Here is a 7,269-nt window from a genome sequence, read left to right on the forward strand (position 1 = left end):
CCCAGCATGTTTCAAGGCAGCTGGGGCAGCAATTCCAACCACAGTTACCACATGGGATCCAGTATCTCCGGAGCAGTGCGCTACCACTGTGCCAGGTACCAGCACTTCTGCACTTTGGATGGATAATCACTCCTGATACACAATTCCAAATGTTTTTTTCCTCTCGTTTCAACATTTTAAATATCTTACCCTGCTATTTTCTTACTAATAGATTTATGATGAAAAGCCTGATGTGATTCTTGTTTTTCTTTAGAAATTTTTTCCCTTTTCTTTTTCTTAAAATTTCTTTATTTATTATGTACATAAGAGAGAGAAAATCAGAAAATGAAAGGCAGAGAGGCAGGCCCCCCGTTAAAGGTCTCCACATGGTGAACTGTCTCATCTTCCCCAGCCCAGGATCATGGGCACACACGCGCCCAGTGTTCCCAGGAAACTTCAAGATACATCAGCAGCTTTTCAATATGAGTCCAATTACACCACCACTGGCCCCTTTTATTGTTTTTTATTTCTCTCAAGACTTTATCTTTGGTTTTCTGTCACTTAAATATGCTATGTGCCATTTCAGAGTGTTCACATGCATGTGCATACCCGTGGGTGTATTGATCATGCCCGTTGACTCTGAGCTTCCTGGGTCTTTATTTTGGTGACTGTTCTTAATTTGACTAAGTTCTCAGCCATGGTTACTTGAAATAGTACTGCTATATTACATTTTTATTCATAGATTCATATTAGGTATTTGTTAAAGTTCTGGAAATTGCCCCCACAGTTTTCATTCTTCATTTTTTCCCCCTTGCTTTACTCATTGCATTTAAGTGTGAGAAAATTCAACTAATAAACACTTACTAATTCCTTTCCTAGACTGTGTTCAGACTACTGGTGAGCTACCAATGTCAGTACTGATTTCTGTTACAGTGTTTTTGATTTTTGGAGTTACCTTTTTTCTGATTATTATTATCATAATTTTGTTTATATTACATTGATTGGCACTACCTTTTGATATTTTCTTGGACTTTTCCATTTCTTTGCTTACATTTTCCTTCTCTTATGTCATGTCTGTTTTCCGTTGGAGCCTTTAGCATGGTAATCATAACTAATTTATCTATCTGTAACATGTCTGAGTCTAGTTTTGTTGGCTCCTTTGTTACTTCTGTTTTTTTTTTCCATTTTTTTTGTTATGTCTTGTAACTTTTTTCACTGAACATCAGTCATTTTGTATTGGGTAATATGATATGTATGTTTAATATTATATACTGGTTATATTAAGGATATTACAAGCACACATACAATGAAATAGGATGTCCATAAACGTGCATCTCTTCCAATGTTTTCTATCTTGGAAAATAACATTATCATCTGTAGAATAGCACATATGCTTACTTAATATTTTACCAAATAAAAATTCTTTATTTTTATGGCTTTTCTCCTTGTACATTACAAATAAGCAAATAACTTTCTGGGTTTTTTTTTTTCACACTTACCTTGGATCCTATTAGATTTTTTTTTCTCATAGCAGAGAGAATAATATTTTAAAAGTCTGATTGCATCAACAAAGACATAAAATTATTTGTTTCCTTGCATTTTTGCTAAAGGCAAATATTAACTTGGTCACAGACTGTCCCTAAGTGTCTCCTTAGTCTCTGACCACACCATGGATCCTCCTCATACCCTCTGCACCAGGTTTTTTTGTGATCGATACTCACTAATGTCCCTTCACACCTCAGTGCATTTCATATGCTATTTCCTATGTCTGACGTTCTCTACTCTCCCTTCCTTATTATTTTGTCTTTTGATTATTTAACAGTTATTCTAGGTTATTCCACCATTTCATTTTGGCTTTTACTAATCACTTTTATGTCAAATCTTCCTTTGAGAGGCCATCAGAGGATTCGTTTCTATACAGAATTTATCATGGATGTACTGTAACAGTGATTAGCATTTTTGATTAACGTATATCTCTCTTCTAAATATCATATATAGAGAGATAGTTTTTTTTTTTTTCAGAGAAATTTTTGCTACAGGGTGTGTACACTCACCAGAGAGACAGAGAGAGAAAGAGAGACAGTAAACAAGAAAGCACTCCCAGGAAAGATGGCCACACCACAATCCCTTCTCCTCCATTCCTCTTTTGGGACTTTAGTCACGCATGCATACACACCTGGTGAGAGTTTTAAGCCACTGGGTCCAGGACTTCCAGGACTCAAACTGAGACTGACAATGTGGGAGTCCAGTGACAATCATTATGCCATCTGTTGATCCTAAGTAGCATGTTTTTTTAAAAAGCCAAAACCATATCTGTTATCTGACACATAGTTTTTGAGCCCCGGTTAGGCTCCCATCTCAATGCTGGGCACTAAAAATGCGCTGCTATGCAGATCATTCCTAAGCACCCTCCTAAAGCTCAGCGTCTTGCATATAGATTGATTCATAGCATGAGAACCAGGTTTTTCTAAAGATTATTTTTAGTCATTTTATGAGTGAGAGAGATGGAAAGAGACAGAGCTAGGAATAGAAAGAGACAGAAATGTGGGACCCCTGCTAGAGTCCTAATGCTGCAACCCACTGCTGGGTCAGCCAGCACAGATTGTGGGCATGCGTGTGCGGGGCACGCTCAGGTCTCCCGAAGCAATCGGCAACTGCTCACGTGTGTCTGCTCTCAGAGCTTGACTGTTTACTGCTGCATCACCATCTAGCTCCAAGATACTAATTTTTAACCTCACTAGCATATAGATATAAACTGAACGGTCTATACAGGTTTCAATATAAAATGTAGTTTGTGCTTTTATTGTTTTGCTAAACTCTTCCTTTCTACCATCTACCTTGAAGGGACCATAACCCAGGCTGCTGGCAATCCCAGAATGAGTACCCTATGGAGCACATCAATATGCACATCTAATATGGACCCACAAGTCAGAAAAATAAATGCTTGTTATTGTAAATTGTTGAAATTTCAGGTTTATTGTGAAGTATTTTATCGTTGCAGAAATTTAATAAATACACCAACTATAGCAGCAATGGCAGATAATTCTGGAGTGAGAAAATTTTGTTATAAACAATGTAGAAAAAAATCTGAAAGCACTGTGAAGGATAATGATTTTGTAAAAATCAAATTAAAAATTTTAAAAAATTTTAAAAAAGATGGGATCTATTGTTCTGCTAATTTATGCTGGAGCCATATGGGAGTGTGTAGGTTTGGTTCTCCTGGTGACCTGTGCACAAAGAATTTACACATCCAGGATCCTGGTTGGCTGAAAAGTTGGGGAGGGGACTGAGGGATGAGATCCTGTTAAGGTTGCTTGTTTTTTATCTCTTTCTCTCTCTTTGTATCTCACACTTATGAAATGAATAAACTTTAAAAAGTCCATATAGCAATTTCTCAAAGTCTAACATGAGATGTAGATAAAATTAACGTTTATTATTTATTAAATGCTCATTATATGCCAGCACTATTAAAAGTGCCATTATAGGGCCAGTAGGTGGCATGGAGTTTAAGGTAGTTGGATATCACATAAGCAACTATGTGGTTTGAGTCCTGGACCCAACCACTTGAAATTCATGCTGGCATGTGTGTATGTGTGCCCAGAATCCCAAGAGAATAAGAGGAGAAGGGATTGTAGCATGGTCATTTCCTGGGGGATTGATTTCTCATTTCCTCTCTTTCTGTTACTTTCTGGTGAGTGAAAAAAAAAAAAAAAAGCTATTATATGCAACTGAAACTATTTTGATTGGTGTTTTTATTGTATATATTTTCCCACACTATTCCACTTGTTTTACTTTTATGCAAGGTGAAATAGTTATGTACAACATAAAATTATTTTCTTTGTAAAACTAATAAAACTTTGTAAAACTGGGCTGGCAGGGGGCATGGTGGAAAAGGGCGCTGAACTCCCACATGGCCAACAGTGGTTTGAGTCCTGCACCTGGTGGCTTGCTCTCTCTCTCTCACTTTCTCTCTCTGGTCAAAATTGAAAATTTATGATGACAAATAAATGATTCTTTAAAAACAAACTAGTCTGACAAACTTGTTCTTATAATTTGTTGATTAATTTATTTAGGAATAGTCTAATCACATACATATTTGTGTTTAAATATGCTATCTTATTAGAGTATGTTTTATTATATTTCCATTCCTTTCCTCCTTTTGGGGGGATGTTTTGTATTGTTTTTTAATTTTTCTATTTTCATTTCTAGTCATTTATTTGGACTTGTCTTAGTTTTAGTGGACGAGATATCCAAAATTTATAAAATAGATCCTTAACTCATTTCAGATATGATAAAACTTAGACTATTTCCATCTTTCAGACAAGAAAAGGATCTTAAAATTCTTAGAACATTTTATCTCCAGTTATATCCCAAATCTTTTGTTTCATTATGTATCAGTGCTTTAATTAATGTTTGCATATATTTTTATATTGTCTGACATACGAATTGTACATACATGTGATACTTATGTTTTCACAAGATGTGATCATTTTCTTAGCAAAACTTCACTTGATCAACCTCATGTTTACTCCTCACACTCCTCTTCAGTCTTCTTCCCCTTGGTTCTATTGTGATTGCTTTCAATGCCAGGATCTCCCCACAGCATATTTTCTTTAATCAGGGCCTTACAAAGCTGATGTCTCCCAGTTTTCATTTTCCCAAGAAATGTATATTATCTTCACTTATGAATGATGTTTGTACAAGGTATTGAATTCTGGGTTGGCACTTCAAAGATGTCAGTCCATTGTCTTCTGGTTTTATTGTGTCTTTGGGGAAGTTTTTCTTTGAAGGCAATGTGCTATTTTCCTGGCTTCTTTTATTCTATTTTCTGGCTGCCTTTATAATTTTCTTCTTTGTCTTTGTTTTTGGCAGTTTTACCATAAAATTTCTATTTCTATTTTTTTCTCCCTTTGGTTTGCTTTCAGTTATTTTCTTGTTACATGCCTGATTATTTTAGGATGAGACCCAGAAATTATGTATCAAACATTGTAAGACAATTTGAAGCTCAAATTGCTTTCTCTTCCAAATATGTTTGCTTCAAGAATCAATTAAGCAGTGGGCAGATAGCCTTAACACAGACTGACCTGATTTGGAGCTGGCTTTAGTTGCTGAGGACTTGCTGATTTTCTGTTCACCTAATCTAAGGCATATCCTTTCAGGGTCCCAACTGAAATTGTGGGGTGTAATCCAGGTTTTTCCTCCCAGGTTAGCTTTGAATTCCAGTTTGTGCCTTCTCATCAACTCTGTATAACCGTCCAGAATGCCAAGAAACTTCTTAACCTCTAAACTTCAGCTGACTGTTCAGCTCTTCAGATTCCCATCATCCTCAGAGCAGATTCTTAATGGAGAACTGGCAACCTGATGGTACTTCACACCTCTAAGCTTTTTTGTTTTTCAGGAGAGTGGATCTATAAGGCAGCTGTGCAGCGTAACTACATCAACAACTTCAAAGTGAGGTGTGCCTAAAATTGTATACTATTATGTAGTTGTGTTCAATTTGGAATCTGTCTCATTGCTTCAAGTTGAACTGACTTCTCTTTAGCTTTGAGCATGTGAAATAACAAATCAAAATGTATGAAATTATAACATACAGATATGTTAATAATAGAAACGGCATTTGTGTGTTTTATACAGTATTGTGGAAGAAATGTATTATTTTCTATTGTAAAATTAAATCCATATTACACTATAAAACTTACAGTGTGGCATTAGAATTTACTAGGATGTGTGTGTGTGTGTGTGTGCGTGTGTGTGTGTGTGTTTCTTTAGAGGTTTTTATCATAGGGCCCTCACAGAAGAGAGAGAGGGAGACAAACAGGGGGAGGGGAAATGAGACAGAAAGCAAGAGGGAAAGTGAGAAATCACCTTTCAGGGGAAATGGCCACACTGCAATCCATCCTCCTCCCAGGATCTTGAGCACACACACACACACACACACACACACACACACACGACAGGCGTGACTTTCAAGCACAGGGTCCCAGACTCCAACCATAGTTGACCATGTGAGAGTCCAGCGATGTAACTGCTACACAATTTGCTGGTCCCTAGGATGTGCTTTAACACAGGTGCTGGAACTTACCGACAGTGCTCTCCATGTGCAAAACCAAGACGCTCTGCCAATTCTTCATGAGTAATGATACCAGAAAGTTAACAGCTAAGTGGATGTTGTAAGCAAGCTCATCATCTGCCATCCTCACATGGCCAATGGCCACAGCTAGGCATACCTCCTTCTTGATCTGGAACCTGACTGTGGACTTCACCTCATTGACTTTGCCACCATGTTCTCATTGTGCATAAGGAGGGAAGGGAACGTGTCAGCCTTATTTAGACCTGGACCCAGGATTCATGAGATCTTCTTCATTAATAACTCTGAGAGGAAAAAAGCTTCATTGTTTCTTCACTAGTCTTTTGACCAGTATCCTCTTGCTGAGATTCTTCTTCTTGTCAAGTTTCTTCAGCACCTCCATGTCCATGTGGGGGCTATCTACAGCCTTGGTCTCCACGCACTGTTGTAGGTTGCCCAGGACACACACAGAGGATCTAGGGCAGGGAGTGGACTTAAGTTTGATGGTACCTGGGAAGCATTTGTCCTTCATTTGTCCTTGTCTTAGTTCATCCAGCTGATCTGCATCCCCACCATTTCCAAAAACTTTTGGGACTTGCACTGGTTTCTGAGCAGGACTTCCAGCACCACCTGGTAGAGGGTATTCCTAGAGAATTCACTGCTCATGGTGCTTCACACTGCAGTAACCACAAAAGAACTGGAGTTTCATTTTACCCAAACTGTGTTTAAAATTTTAGAATATACAATAGAATTTTTAATTAATTAATTAATTAATTAATTAGTTAGTTAATATATATATATTCAATCACTATACATTATTTAGCTTATCTAGAGAATTTCTCTAAAAATGAAATACACCTCAGGCTAATAGATATTTAATGAATGGCTGTCTAAATCATGTCATTTTAACTGGAAGTATATCAGATGTGTACCTGAACAAGCTAAATTTATAGTCATTCATTTCTAAGCTATCCCTTAACACCAAACATCTGTTCTACAAATAAATTGCTTCATTATAAATTGTAGGTTAGTATATAAAAGGCAAAAAATAGGGATTCAGTAATTGTCAGTAGACATAATTAATTCTTGTTTGTTAGTTAAACAGAATCTCGTATCGTAATCTATTTGCATGTTAATCTCATGTCTTACTCTCAGGTTATTGATTTTTAGCTTACTTCCTGTTTTATAGATTTGCCCACAATAAGTGCATGGTAAGTAGTAAT

At 36.9% G+C, this 7,269-nt stretch overlaps 1 pseudogene; it reads right to left on the bottom strand.

The window, feature by feature from the left end:
• The window catches only part of LOC102486604 (60S ribosomal protein L10a pseudogene), a 26,889-nt pseudogene extending 20,177 nt beyond the window's left edge, over window positions 1-6,712 (bottom strand).
• Window positions 6,713-7,269: the final 557 nt, after the last annotated feature.

Source organism: Tupaia chinensis, unplaced genomic scaffold, assembly GCF_000334495.1.
Source record: "Tupaia chinensis unplaced genomic scaffold, TupChi_1.0 Scaffold145407_1, whole genome shotgun sequence".
Lineage (NCBI taxonomy): Eukaryota > Metazoa > Chordata > Mammalia > Scandentia > Tupaiidae > Tupaia > Tupaia belangeri.